Genomic DNA, 16,157 nt, shown 5'->3' with positions numbered 1-16,157 from the left:
TTTCCGAGGAGAGGTAGATAAAAATGGAAAAGGTGCAATGATTGTCGTCGTTCGGTCATACTGAAAAGATTGCACTAGTCCAAAAAATTAATGGGTGGCTTTTTCATTATCAATATTGAAATGAGAAAATCTTGCCAAATCTAATGATCGGCGCGCGTGGGGTAGGGGATTTGCCCTCGGCCCCTGGTAATTGGCCCGGGGGGGGGGGGGGGGGTACTTCCAGAAAAGTTGAGTTGGGTTGTGCGGCTCCCTTCCCAAAACCCTTACCCTCGTTATGGCCAAAATCTGCGTTTTTTGCTACCCTATTTATGACCTGACTTAAAATTCGATAGCCTATTTATGACCGTTGCGGCTGACACAGTTGCCGTGAACATACGTTATGAAGGGCTTTTGTTGAAAGTCCAATTGATAATGATGAAAAAGTAGCTTCTGCTAAGAAACATACCGAATTCAAGACTAGAGTGCTATAACCATACCCAATTTATAACCAAAATGGCCAAAATCGATACCCTATTTATGACCCAAACGGCTGAAAAACCCTACTCTTTGGGGCCTCACATACAGATACCTATATAGCCCATATAAGGGAGTATCCCCCTCCCGGGTAATTGGTCGCGTTACAACTTGTGTGACATTTTGACGAAGCCGGTGCAGCTTTCGTTGTATAAACGGCCCGATAAACGGGTCCCGAAGTTTATTTTATGCGCTGTGCAAGATACTAAAAGACAAGCATCAAGCATAAAACAGAAGTAAAGCCCATCATTCATCGCAAAACATAGTTCCATTCAAGCGTGTCGTGTTCATTCCGGTTCATTTCCCAGCGGCGATGCAACCGGCAAGTGTTCGTTGTTGTTGTTTTTCAAATTCGGGCATATAACCCTGAAGCTCCCAGTAGTCTTGGCAGTAGTACAGGATTCAGTTGCCATTAAACGGTAAATGAAAACTTACGATTTTCTTCTTCTCCTAGTGCTACCTCTGCGGCAGAACTGTATTGAAGGGTCAGGACGACGGCTACGGTTAATTTCCGCAGACCGGCGCCATTATTTACTTTTGGAGTCTTGCAAGTCTTGAGAATTGATCAACTTCAACGGAACCTTCACCTCAAAATTGGATCTAGAGTGTACACAAGTATTAAAGGAAGCTTTTTGCCACTACTCAGAAGGTCAACAAACGAACCTGAACGGAAGAAGATGTATTTTTACCGGGTGCTAAGGTTATACAAATGAGCTTTGATACGAGCGATGGCTATGTAAACACACTGACTGTGGCAGATTTTAATCTGTTCTCGCGTGCAATCTAAGGGGATAACCACCGGTTTCAACTTATAGAACGGTTTATTAAGGTATGAAATTTACTGTGATGTGCTTTTTAGGCTTCATTTAGACCCAACTTTTGAGATTTTCCCCGTCAAATTTGGCTAAATTTTAGTAGGTGATCAAAGGCCTCGGAGTAGGGTGTCTTCCAGCCTCGCTGGTAAGCTTAGAATATTTCGAAAAGTTTCCATATTTCGTCAGTCAAAGTAATGAATGCACCTTAAAATTCGAATGAAAACGAAATTCCGTGAGCTGCATTTTTGGCGACGTAGCACGCTTCACAAAATCGGTGAATTTTACCTTTCTGATCACGGTCGGCAACCTCAGTTCGGCCAAAATTCAATTTTGGCTCGTAGCAAAGCAAAAATAAGGAATTAGAAAATAATAAATTGCTTTTTTCTATATGTGTCAAACCCTTTTCACTGACAAAAAATGAAGGAAAATTATTTTTGGTCCCGAAGTCGAGTGGACCGCTTTTAGCGGGACTGCCACTTAAAACTCTGAACCCTTCATCAAGATGCACAAGCTTATTAAGATAATTCTCTGATTTCAGGTCACCAGCAGTGTATTTCTTTCCCTTTGTCTTACACTTTCTGAGAGCAATAGAAGCGCTATCTTGAATTTGCTTGATTTGAAGTTTTTTCAGCTTGTAAAAAATATTTGGCACAGACTTTGCAACTCTTCTATCCTGACACCTTAATTCCCACTTGGCAACTGTACTATACGTTACAGGGACCTTTCTTTCATTGTTGTCAGGTCTTCGTTTTCCACAGAATAATGTAGGGAATGATAGATATTCAGAATCTTTATCCATGAATATTCCTAATGGTTTGTCTCCTTCTCCTGGTGCAAAAGAAATAATTCTATCTCCATTTTCTGTAATATCTGGTTCCTGCAATAGTGTATCTGTTACTCCTGAAGGACGTTCATCAACTTCACACCAACCATCATCATTAGCTTTTTCTCTGTCTGGATTATGAACATCAGCAGTGCAAATACTGTTTTGACAATTTGTTACAATTTCATTACTTTGCACATCAGCACTGGATGTATTAGGGTTTTCAACAAATTCACTCCACTCTTCATGGGTGCTTGATTATGAAGTTATGTCATCTACCCATGCATTCTGCACTTTTATGCCTTCAGTTTTAAATAATTCACTAGTGTCTACAAGATATTTGGCTGCATCTAATACTTTCTTAGGTCTGACATTCTGAAATTGATAGTGACGCTTGTAACCAAGTCGCCTTTTAAGTTTTATTGGAATGGTCTGTGATTCACCTATTGGCCTTGGGAGACAGTGAGCAGTTGAATTCACATCACTTGGCACATTGACAATGTTTCCATGAATAGACAATTGACCACCTCTAGGCAGTTCACGGATTTGCATAAAAGGTATACGAGGTGATATTAGTCGCTCCTCTAGTGAAGTCAAATTCAATACATCAGGCTTATAAGGAAAACCCATCTTATTGGCTTTAGAACAGCTGAGTAACCTGCCTTTTTTAGAGTTGAATTGGAAGTTATGCAGATCCACTCAGTATCATTGACACTTTTAAAACCAGTAAGACAGGACTCAACAATGTCTGGTGAACATGCCTTATATTTGTTTGCATCACATTTCACTACAGAGCACTTGAACCACAATTGGTCACAACAGGTGCATACATATTCTGGGCCACTTGCAATGTTTTTGTGAAACAAATTTATCATAGAAATTGCATCATATTTGTTTTCTTGTGGTTGCAACTCATGACTGCTATATGTTAGTTGTGATACACTTGTCAGAGCCTCAGTCTTTCGTCTCTTTCTTACCGACTGTTTGTTTATTTGCCTTATGTGCTACGGGTTCTCTGCTTTTCGTTTTTTGAAGGAGAGCCGCTCAATTTCTCTGACATGTTCTGGGTTCAATTTCTTCTTTTAGAAGCCTGGTGTTTCTTGTTCCTAGATGTTTTGCTATTAATGTTGCTGCCTTGCACTCGTTTTTGATTCTCATTTTTTCTAAAGTTATCATCACCTCTTCTGTCTTTCATGTATTCTCTCATGTATTGTCTTTTGTAAGCTTTACGTTTTTTCACTGTCATCAACTGGTTTGTTTTCATCTGCATTTTTTGCTTGTTTGCTGTTGTCTCTCATCTCCATTGTTCTGTTTTCTACTGTGGAAACATAATGAAATTCATCTAGGTGTCCAATGTAAATGTTTACGGCATTTGTAACATTTACTGGTTCAACGACAGTAAGTGGAGACAAAGTTGCATTTGATTCAGCAATATGAATTGATAAATTAAGACAATTGGCAACAGCTTGAATTATGATAGCATCAGCCCATGTTCCTTGACATGACATTCTTTCCAAATAACCTTGCCAAGAATGCTCAGTGTTACTCTCTACGAATTGTTCAGGGTGATTCACTAAATACTGAATGCCAACACTGCGCACATAGAAATGACTATTAGCATTTCCATAGAGTTGATGTGATACAGCCCTAAAGAAGCAATCACCACCTCCTCCAACATCAAGTGCAATTCTGCCTAACTGAGACAATCTGAATTCTAATAAACAAACAGAATTTGTGGGTGATATAAAAGGTGCTGATTTGTAATACTCATTTGCAGGACCAGGATTTGACTCCACATCTCTACTCAATGATATGACTCTGCTTGCGAAATGATAAGTTCTCATTTGGAGCTGCCTTAATTTTCTGAAAATATTACCTTCAGCAATCATACAAAACAAAGGCAACTTTTTATGCTTTGGAGTCCTTGTTCGAAAAATACATCAGCTTAAACTTTGTCTAATGAAATATTTCTTTGAGAAAAACATGAACTTTGAACTTCTATAGCGCTCTAAGAAATGATAGCGATGGTATCCACACAACATAGCCTTCACCTTTGATGATTTCGGGACATATTTCTTTATGTATAATTTCACCAACTTTTTTTTTTTTTTTTCACTGGAACGTCTAGTAACCATTTTGTAAGAAATTCTGGAGGGTTCTCTTTCACGTGTCATTCTAAACTGATGGGAGACAATGGTAGCTCTAGAACTCCGTACATTCACATTTTTATCTGCATTTCTGTACTGACAATTGCTTGACAACTGAACTGGTATATTTTGATTTTCACATTTCTCTTCAATAAATGCATTTACCAACTGCTCGGGTATTGTAGGATTACCTTCGACAATCATTTGCTCCTTGGTATTCTGGACTTTCAGTTCTTTCTCCGTGTATTTCTGGTGGCATTCAGGTAACGGATCATCTGTTTGGCATTTGTTTGCTGTTTGATATTTTGTATTTGTTATGGTATTTGTTATTTGGCGTATATTGTTTTTAGCATTCGTTTGACAGCTGTGTTGATTCTCTGTAGCTGTCTCGCTTTCCACAGTTGTGACATTTAAGTCCCAGCGAGAGGGGAAATCGACGAAAGCTTCATCGAAGCTGTTCGTCTCCTGGCCTTGCAAATTACCCCAGCCAGTTGAGGGTTTCGACAACGCTTCTGTCCCTGAATATTTCAGAGACTTATTATAAGCTTTCTGACTGAACACAATACAAAATCTTGAGCAAGAGCACTTGAAACCATGTGCTTTGTCATGTGACATTTTCCGAACAGCTTCCGACCGAATTGCGAAATATTAAAAGCGCAATTAGTTTTAATCATACGTCCTGTAAGTTTTTTTTTACAAATTTCAAAATACAATAAAATAAAAGGAGGACAGCTTACCTTCTTCCGCAGACCATTCCATTAATCTCAAATCGTTCGTTTCGTGCATTCTTGCTACGGATGATCGATTCCTCGTCGTCCAAATGACTCTTGGAAACATCGTCACTATTAGGACTTTAAAACTCATTACTTTCCACTCGAGCATTCTTGAGCACATTTCCTGTTCCTTCCTGAGGTCTTCAAATGTGTATTTTGATCAACCATGGAACGAAAGGAACGAAAGGAACAAAAACCCGCCTTGACAATTATTGCGTCGGGCTCGACACAACAGGCGCTGTGTTGTAAACATGTACTGCCGCCTATGTTCCACCCCCTCCCCCCACATATATGAACATAAAACAATGGTACGACTTTGATGACAAAACCAAACCTAGTATGGGAGACAGAGGAAAACGCGTTTAATTAACGTTTATACGGATTTAATGCATAAATTAATTGCCTAACGGGAATGGAGTGACCAATCCAACCATCACTATACCTCATGGTATGTCATACCTACCATGAGGTAAAAAGCTCTGTTAATTTTAGCAGCCGAAATAGACTATTCGAAGCAAAATGGTGTCAGCGAACCTGAACTAGACTACGTTTATGGAAAGGCTTGTAATGTCAATGGTTTTGTAAACGAAGAAGGCAGTGTAGATTCTCTCTTGTCTTGATTTATCCAAGTTTTTTTCTTCGAATTGTAGGGCTCTACTAGTTTTCTACGTCGTAATTCATGTCCAACCTTCACAGAAAATACACATTACAAAATTAAGAGAGCCAAAGAGTTTAGTTTCGCCAAATTGAATGCGAGAGATTAAAGAAATATATAGATAGTACACCTTGGAAAAACGATTGGAGACTGCTTCGAAGACAAGAGTGGCATTTTTATCATCAAGACCGAAACTTTAAAAGGAAGAAAACGTCGCTGACGTCCACCTTAGTGAAAATAAAGTTTGGATTCTCGCGTCTATCTAGTGGTTCATAAAAAAAGGTTTAAATTTATCTTCGAGTGCAGTGGATACAGAACTCCACGCCGTTGCTTGTTCTGTGGCCGTTCAACAGGCGGACTTGTTACCTGCCAAAGTATTTTTTTAATTACTTTCTTAAATTGCGTGCATCGGCATACCAGGTGAGTTTGGCCGAACCATTGTTCGTACTTTTACGAGAGCTAGTCTAGCCGAAATACCCATGGCGAGACCAAACCAGCCTGATATGCCGCCAAAGCGTACCAGAAAGGAACGATTAGGTATTTACCATACCCAAATTCGGCCAAATGACCTGATATTGTAGCCATATCAGGTCAGTGACTTGATGTCTCAGGATATCAAGACAGGAGACACAGCTTCTGATTGGCTAGTTGGGAATTTAGTTACGGTAATCTAGAGTTACACGAAGAGATCTACTCACAGCCTTCCCAGCTCGGTATTGTAGCGGAAAATATCCTTAGGTAAGTCTTTCAACTGATTGTTTTGCAAATACCTGCCAAAAAATAATCACAATCAGTGTCAATTGCACGATAAAAGAGAAATTAAAGAGTGTGTGCTAGGAGGTTCCCTTCCTGATATAGGATACAACCTTACAGAAAACTAGAATAATAAAAATAAAAATGGGAAAACAAAACTCTCTTACAAGATCCTTTCCATGTTGTTTCTCGATCTAGAAAATTCTGAGATCCCGGAATTGCAGGATCACTTTCATTTCTGACACCACTCATATTTAGCCTGAGACATAGGAGATTAGGGCAGAGTCACAAAGTGTCCGCGCTGACTTAGCATCGAATTTATCTTACACAACAAGCGTTTTAAAAGGCGACAATCGCCGAAATTGATGATCTTACTAAGAAACTATTAAGAAACAGTTTAATGTGTCAATTATATGGATATATAACTTGTCTATATCAACCATGTCTTGTCCGTCTTTATCAGCAATGTCTTCAAAGGGTATTTCAACTAAGTTTTTGTCATTATTACGTTTTCATTTGTCTTTGGGTCACATTTTGTGTCGAATTTGTTGGAAATTCTTATAGTATTCTTTGATGTGCAAATCAATTTTGCACTTTTTTAGCGCATTCCGTAAGAAATGTATGTGGTCACTTTGGCTTCATATGAGCTGTTACTAAAATTAACATTTTTGGATTCGTTGCGCCCCATATATTACCTTAAGTTGAACTAGTAAACTCAATTTTAGCAGATAAATGTAAAACAAGTCGGTGTAAGAGAGCATGAAAGATGCAAGATCAGATGCAGCGCGGTGATTGGGTACAAGGAATGTAATGTGAGAAATTCTGTATTCAATAAATAAATTTTCAAGTGGTTCTGGAACCAGTCCGATACGAGTGATAACAGTTACTATGCAAAATAATAAGTCTGTCGTTAACTCGTGTTAATACAGTTGCTGCCTTTTCGTCCGTTTTGAGACTAAGTTGGCGACAGGCTACGTTCCCCAGCTCAGTGCTCCTGTTTACGGAGTGTAGGCTGCAAGTGCGCCGGTGGGCTTGTAAAATCGTGAGTTAATTGGTCTTTGAGAACATATTTTTACTAGAAGGGATGACAGAATTGTCCACATTTTTTTTTATTGAAAATCTTTCAAAAATTATGACTAGTTTATTTTATTTGAATCTCAACTTATCATATAAAGAGAGAGGCGGTGGCCTCATGATTAGAGCGCTCGTCCCCGGAACGAGCGGTCCTGGTTCGTCCTATGCGTATAATTCTCAAGGTAGGAAACGCAATAAAGACAAACGTGTCCGAAAGTATTACGTAAACAGTTTGGCGCGAATGGAGTCGGTTTGCGTGTTAAGAGAACGCTTGATGTCAATCCTTTACGTACGGCATCTCGTAGACTTAGCAATCGAATTTGCTGTTACATTTCCTCAGAACTTTGAAAAGGCGGCTAGTCTCTGTTTTGTTGTTCCCTTGCTGTGTTTCAAGGTGTTTTCCGATGGCTGAATAACGGTGTTCATTTATGCGTTGATTTAAGTGTTGGACAGAGAACAATGCAAGAGTTCGAAGTATTCATTCTGAGGAAAAATGATAAAAAACACTTATTTTTTTCTCAAGCATCTGAGCGGGCAAGAATCCTAAATCCTCGACTTTGATTGGCTAATCATACGCACGTGACCGGTCCAGCTTTTCACGATACGCTGGGAAAACTTGCGGTTGCAGTTAACCTGGAGGCTATTCGATTCGAGTTTTGAATGAAAGGAGCGTTAGTGATGGAGGAAGTTTGTGTCGTCTGTGGTTGGTGATTCTCATATGAGTTTAGAATAATGTCGGAGACACTTTTTAACTGTGCTAAAGCTGGCCGTGAGCTGTAGTTTGCTATACTTTGCTTGCTGCTGTCCCCTGAAACGGGCTGGAGCATTCGCATGTCGGAAAGCAAGGTTATCTGTTTATTTAAACTAATTTCAAGAAGTGATGTTTCGATGTTTTATTCTTGACATCAATTAGTGTATCAACAGTTAATTTGAGAATGAGAAAAGTTGAATTTGTTAAATAAATTAATCTCATCAATATTTTGTTTATCAGGCTTGTTAAATTTGAGATAAAGCAGTGGTTCTCGGCTTACCAAGACCACTTTTGTGCTTGGTTTAGTCTCGCTCGACTGTCGACTGAGACTGCTCGAGTATTTTTTCTAAGTCATTTCTTAGAAAAGAAACGGTTTGATCTTTTTTGTCACTGCTTCTCGTACCTGTTCAATGCCTCGACAAGACTTTTTTTTGTACCTTATCCTTTGCCCAGTCACGTAAAATATTATCTAAATTGTTAAAATTTTCCGCCATTTTAAAACACAGAGGGAAATGCTTTGTAATAATGACGTCAATCGTGCGTCTGTCCTCTAATAGATCATAGGCGAGAACCAATCAAAATGCGAGAATAACTTGGGTTATTATATAAAAGATCCCTGCCATTAACATCTACCGCTTAATTTAACATCGAATTCCTTTACACCCTCCCTCCCACGGGTAGCCACGTATTAGGGACAAGGCCATATCTAGGCTTGTGTTATAGGGCTTATACAATTTAGACAATTTTGACAATTTAGAACGATTTGATTATTATTACTTTCCAATTGCTTAAATTTTCCAATTTCAGCAATTGGAGAGAATTATTTCATGTATACTGCACATCATTTCACTCCTCACGGGAAGATATCAGCTTAATTGATTGACCTCGCTCCCAATGTGTGGCTTCATAGCTCAGTTGGTAGAGCATCGCACCGATATCGCGGTATCGCGGAGGTCACGGGTTCGAATCCCGTTCAAGTCCCGATTTTTTTTCAGGCTTCTTCTTTCCAATTGCTTAAATTGGAAGATTTACTGCGATGATCATTCTTCACTTTCATCTACAACCGCAGTTCAAATATGAATTATTTCATGTGTACTTCGCATCCTTCAAGTTCAGTTGTCCCATGTGGCCACATAGCTACCGCTGTGATATTTAAGTACGTGTGCATTTGTCAGCCAATTACTTAAGCAGAGTCAGCAGCGAAGTGGAAGTAGTGAAGTTAGACGGAGATCATGCAAGATAGACTTCTGGCAAATAAAAGACCCATATAACAGAGTCTCGATATTCCTCCTCGTTTGGACGACTGAGAGATTTCCAAGTAAACATAGCGTACAGTTTCTGAATAATTTCTTCATTTATTCGGAAGGCACCATTCCAAGTCCAGAATATTTAAAAAAATGGAGAATTTTCAAAATGAATGCTGCGCCCTTGAACTTAAAATCCATTCAAGAACTAGTATTCAAGGCATTATAGAATCGCAAACTCAGTGATCGCCTGCAGCTAGGTGAGATCGATTGACCGAAATTTAAAAAGTTAATCATTTTTGGACGATGATGACAACTGTGAATAAAGTCAGCAACGATAAAACAAAGGTACCGGATGAATTCATTTTTCGTATTGTTTCGTTTGTTTGTTTTACTGCTAAACTCGATAAGTAAATTGATTCGCAATCGATGCACATGTAAGTTTATCATTAAAACTACGGTTGCATAAGTGTATGCAAACAAACAATTGCGTCTATGTTGTTATGTTTTAATCCGTTATTTTATTCCTTGATATTCACCTCTGAAAATTATACTAAAACAATTATTCGCCTCAGGCTCAGGGAACATTGGCAAATATTCACTGAGCCTTCGGAGCAGTTGTCCGTTTCGCAACGGTCGTTGCCATTTTTATGACTCTTAGAAATATTTTCTGAATTATCAACGAATTTTTCTCGACCAAATTAAAGAAAAGAGGAAATTTGTAAGTAACCACCCTCTGGCTCGGGAGTAAGGGGGCGTGTCTAAGCAAAACATTGGTGGATCATCACTGGCAGTGTGATTCCATGTTTCAGATAGCCAGATTATAGGTAAGTTTTTCTTTATTTCGCTCCTCGACTTCATTTCCAATGGCCACCCATGGATTTTCTTCCTCATCTTCTTCCCCCTCTGGTTCTTCATCTTTTTCCTCCTCTGGTTTGTCATCTTCTTCGTCCTCTGATTCGTCCTTTGGTTCTTCATATTCGTTATCCTCACTGTGTTATTCTTCTTCCGCTATCTGTTCAACATCACTAACGTCCCTCTTATTGTACCCCTTTCTGATCTGTATGATCTGACCAAACGTCTCACCACACACTTCATTTTATAAATTTTTCAGTGTATTGGGTGTTCGTTGTTAAACATCATACACTTCCACTCGAAGGAGTTAACAAGTGGGATTCGCTGGTAACAGCAGGTACTCGTTCTCACGCGCCTTAGGGTTTGGACAGATGGTATTCGCGAATATGGAACTGGTAATCGCACCAGCAGCCACCACTAGTAAGGCCATCCCATTGAAGAGAGCCTGGTATACCTTGAAAACACGGTACATGTGACTGTTACACCACCATTGACAATGGTAAAAGGCATAGAGCGAATCCAAGGAGTGCAAGACGTCGGGCTCCAATTGCACAGCTGCTGCTTTCAAGCACGTTCCTTCCAAGAGCGAAATGGCCTCTAGAGGCATGTTTGGATCCTTGTTTTTTTTTTGTTTTTTTTTCTACACGGTGTTTTCTTTATGTACTGTCTGTGGTGATGGGAGAGGGGCTTGATCGTGGATCCGTTCTTCCAAAGGAATAGCGATCTGTACTGGAATAGATGCTGGTTCTGCCATGGCTTCCAGGCTTGTTGCATCTTCACCACTACTTGGGATAAACTAACAGTGCAACTCAACAAGGGAAGCTTGGTTTTCATGTATAACTGCGGCGACCTCTCAACCACGTTACACACCAACGTATTGATCAGTTGGGTAATGTTTTGGATCAACTGATCCAACGACTGGCAAAATTTCTGTTCTTGCACTTCGATATTCATAATATATCCTCAACGCTGTCTTCGGTGTAAATCAAGAAAAATGACATTGGGTAGGCACCTTAATACCTTTCATGGAACGCACTCACACCACACGACAATGTTTTTCGAAAAAATAAAATAAAAATAATACACCAGGGCCTTTATTCATAAACGCCTCCAAGTATGTTTTCAAACCATAACAAGGTTTCTTTTTAAGCAAATCAATGTTCTAGGCATTTGTCCCCTCATGTGTGTCGAACTTGACAGACCAGACTGTCTTATGACAGGCGACTTCTTCCCCAGCGGTGTCTTCTACTCACAAGTTAACCCCGTTTTCATTTTTTTTTTTCCTGAGAAATCTTTCGATTTGTTCCCGGAAGTGAAAAACACTTACGAAGCATATAAATTTCGGTGGAGGAAAACGTAAAAGGGAAGAGACAATTCTCATGTGATCTTTACATGATGTCTGACGGAAAGGCGTCTAATAACAAGGCCACAGAAATTCTGTTGTAACATTTCTTATCCGAGATAGAATATAATTGCGGTAAGGATTAAAATGCTGAATTGCTTTAACAATATCGATCCATCGTTCCATCGTTCGCATTATAAGAAAAAGCCTATCAGGAATCTTCTTATATCAGCTTTTTATATTCTTATCAGAGAGGGTATCTCCCTTTTCATGACCTTAGCCTATTGAGCGGGCATCCCCCCTTGCCGTGACGTCAGACCCAGCGAGAGGGTATTGGGTATGGGGTATACGCAGCGGCCATCTTGAATCCATTTATTTTCCTCCCACTTAGCCTAACCTATACGGGCCACCCACCAGTTTCGCCGCCTGAGCCACCTGTTGACGTAAAGGTGACGTCATGTTTTCTCACACTTTTATTGGCGGCAATTTTCTATAAATTAAAAACGAGGTTGCAATCGGGTAATTTGGCAGCTATACTACTACTGTCATAATCAGCTAATACTTCCCTTTTGTTCATGTAAAAAGTTGCATTCCACTGAAAACAGGTTATTAAAGACACTTTCTTTTTTTTTTTTTTTGCAGCGAATGCCACTGGAAGGAACAGTCATGTCATAATGCACAAACTCCCTTTTAGAATGCCACACTAGGTATTACTTAGGGATTCTGATGAACATTTACCCTTTAAAGGCTGGATGCCTTCCCCCCACCACCCTTCTTCTTTAACACCTGTCCTGTCAAGACATGCATATGAGAACTCCATATTTTTCACATATATTGTTCAATCATGCTGTCAAATTTACAAGTTCCTGCTCCATTTATGCACCCCCTTAGGGGTCCTTCGAAACCTCCAGTTAAACTTCCATTGATTATGACTGCCCAACATATTTCTTAAAGGGCTCAAAGTCATGTAAAGGTTTACCTCAGCTTGATTGCTAGTAAAAATCAGTTGGCAAGTTTAATAATTGGAGATCTCAAATTTAAGATAGTAATACGTTGGTGGGAAGGAAAAAAAACTGTGACTTTTCTGTTTTATCAGCAACCAAAATAAATGTAACCAACCTTTTCACTTTAATGCCATAGTGAAGAGAAAGCTAGGGTGGTGAAATTCAACCATTTCTACACAAGGATAACTGAACATCGACCAATGAAGACACAAAACAAAGCAAAATAGGGGGAATTCTCTAAGGCCAATATCAAGGTTTTCAGCCCTGACTGCTATAACACTAACTACAAATAAAACGACTTAAAATGGAACAGGCAGGGTTTGTATGGCCAGATATGGTCAGAATGAGAGCGTAGCAGGACCCTGTTGATAACAGTACTTTGTACTGAAGGGTTATCCTGGGTTAATATTCAACGATAATGATGATGATGATGATGATTTTTAGCTGCTAAGCACACTGAAGGAGAATGAAGCTTATGGACTTCCAGTGTCTGAGGGAAAACGGATTCAATCAATCAATGTTTTATTTGGTAATGCAGGTTTTATGAAAAGTAGCCTTCATTTTGTGCCAAAAAATGGCATATTTCTATGTTTTCCGTGGAGATTATCTATTCCGAGAAGGAAAAAAACTAGATAGGAAAACAAGGCCAACAAACCTCCAGAAAAAAAGCCAACACAAAAAAAAGAACAAAAAAAAAAAAAAAAGAAAACTGCTCTACGATTAAAGCCAAATTCCACCGTACAGCGGACACAATTACAACACAAAAGGCCAATAAAGTCGAAACACCAAGAATTGAATTCAAAGGCCTGATAACTATCAACAGAGGTGCACCAAAACAGATATAAACCGATCATATCGCAGGGAATATTATAAATGCATAAAACCTCCTATTAACAAGACTATTGGTAGGACTTTTAAGAGAGAAAACGCGAACGTTTTACGTTGATTTTTCTGGTCCGGTTTTCAAGATGGCGGTCCCGCCACTTACCCGCAACAAATATCAAGAAGAATACACGACTACGCGCGCATAAACCTAAAACAGATTATGCACACAGACAAAAAGCAACAACAAACTGTAAACACCTAGACTTAGTTAGCGAACAAAAGCGATATTAGCCCTGTTTTTTTGTCTTTGTTCACCTCTGTCGTCCTTCTTCAATGGCGTAATCTGAATAGGTCACTCGAAGCGCTCACTCGTTGCTATGTGACGTCACAATGGCTGCGAGAAGTCGGTCACGAATCAATACCAGAAAACAATAGAGTCACCCCCTTCCTCCTGAGCGTAATGTAAAACGCAAAATGAGCTGCTCATTTTCAGCTGCTGACCTTGTGTGCGGTCCAGCAACATACGCGCCAAATGAGCTTTATGTTATTCCTCTAAAACTATGCAGAAAGGATTTAACAGATTATTTAACTAATCTGGGTGTCAGTCGAAGTCAAGGCTTCGGGACACAGATTAACGAGGCTGATGTTATTCTCATCGCGCCGGATTGCATTCACTATCAGAGGAAGACAGGGAAAGGATTACCCTATGTCCAAAGCACAGATACGAATTAACAACACATTACCAGAAGTTCAAGTCCAGTGTTCTCACCCATCTTACAGTGATGAAGCGAAAAAATTAAACAAATCCTCGTCGGGTAAACAAAACAGGTGTCGGAAGAAATATATCAGGAGTTTCAAGCTTCAGTTCCAATAGAATCCGGTAAGTAAAATGAGGCAATATTCAAATTATTTCCTCGCAATTGACCTATTTTTGGTAGTTAATTTACTTTTTATATGTTACATTAAGATATTTTCACCTTACGTGTAGTTTCTTATTAGTTCGGAAATCTCAGCCAATAACAGATGCGTTGTTTTGTTACAATGTAACATTTCCTTTAATTGAAATCAACATTTTTTTTGCGTATTTTAAAACTAGTAAATCTAATATTGTTTCAGCCTGTGTAGCACTGGTCGAAAAGGTCATCCAAGCAGATTAAAAGTGGAGGATGTAACCTCAAAATGTGAGGACAATCTTTAAGGTGAATGTTTTGGGTTAAAAGTGGAACACTGTTCCCTTGGATGATATATAAACTCTGACAGCACTGCTTTATTTATTCAACCCCGAAACAATTTTGTGAAGATGCCAATAGAGTTAAAGAGTTGGGCGTCGCAGGTTCTACGTAAACGTGATGTTTTTTTCCTTTTTTTTTTTTTTTTTAATTTCCATTAGCGTTCTTAAGGGTCCGGCAGCTCTTCCTATCCGTCTCCTATATCATATTTATTAAGGTATCAAAGCGGAGACCGCTAGTAATCTGGTTTCGCCACAATGTTCGTTGGCCTCTAAGGGCGGGATGAGGCGGGGTGTTGAAGGCGCAGATGTAATGGCAGGCTGCTGTAAGGGTAGCCACCCTATGCAAACCTGTGTTTGGTAAGCAAATAGACGGATTATGAGCACTTTCTACTCAACTCCTGCGAAAGGCACAAATGTAATAACTAGTCACAAACATAACAAAGGTCACAACAGTAATGACAATCGGCCCCAAATGTAACAAAGATCACAAGAGTAATAACAATCGGCCTCAAATGTAACAAAGATCACAAGTCTAATAACAATTGCTCACAAATGTGGTAAAGATCACAACTGTAACAAGAAATGATCACAAATATAATAATACCATTTAATTGTTCAGTAAGCGTCAATGAAATACATAACTGGTTTTAGTGAGACTTTTTTTTAACTAATGAAATTATGCTGTTTAACTTAAAAGTGACTTCGCTGTACTGTCTTTCTCTCAGAACTCTCGCCTGTGGTTCCGTTTTTAGGAATGTGCTCAAGACTTTGTCTTTACTTTCGGCATATTTCACTCGCATAAACCAGCATCTCCATGAAAATTAGTGACGAGAAAGAAAACTATATTTAGTAACACGAGATTTGATGGTGTTTTTAGACAGGGAGCAATAATTTTGAATTTACCAACCACGATCGGAAGATGAGGTAAACTGAAAAGACAATTGCCGCCATGAGCTCGTCCTGCCGCACGTTACCTGCCAATCACCTATTGTTAGAGCAAGGTGATCCCTTTCTGGTATGAATTAACATTGACGTTAAGGCGTTAGAATGCTTTACAAGGATGACGCCACCAAAAAACAAACAAACAAAACTTTTCGCTTTTATTCCGATCGAAAATTTAGCGAAGATAGGCCCACCTTTTAATTTCCAAATTTGCAGTCCCTCAACCGATGGACTGAAATTTCGCCAGCTTATTGTTGAACATTTTCCGTCAATTTATTTTGTTTCTTTTTTGAATTATCTTCATGATTTTTTACAGGAAGTGCAGATGATTTCTTAATCTAATTACTTTCTGTCTACGCACTTCAAAGAAACATCAAGAAATTATCGATTTATGTGTTTGCTTCTCAAGA

General features: G+C 39.2%; 1 pseudogene; it reads right to left on the bottom strand.

Moving 5' to 3' along the window:
• Positions 1-2,902: 2,902 nt before the first annotated feature.
• Positions 2,903-4,934, bottom strand: LOC149105379 (uncharacterized; annotated as a pseudogene).
• Between the last annotated feature and the right edge of the window lie 11,223 nt (positions 4,935-16,157).

The sequence above is a fragment of the Orbicella faveolata genome, unplaced genomic scaffold (genome assembly GCF_042242905.1).
Source record: "Orbicella faveolata isolate gen_17 unplaced genomic scaffold, um_ofav_v1 contig_34, whole genome shotgun sequence".
NCBI classification, from domain to species: Eukaryota; Metazoa; Cnidaria; class Anthozoa; order Scleractinia; family Merulinidae; genus Orbicella; species Orbicella faveolata.
The sequence above is the reverse complement of the archived record's forward strand: the minus strand, read 5'-3'. Positions and strand labels throughout refer to the sequence as shown.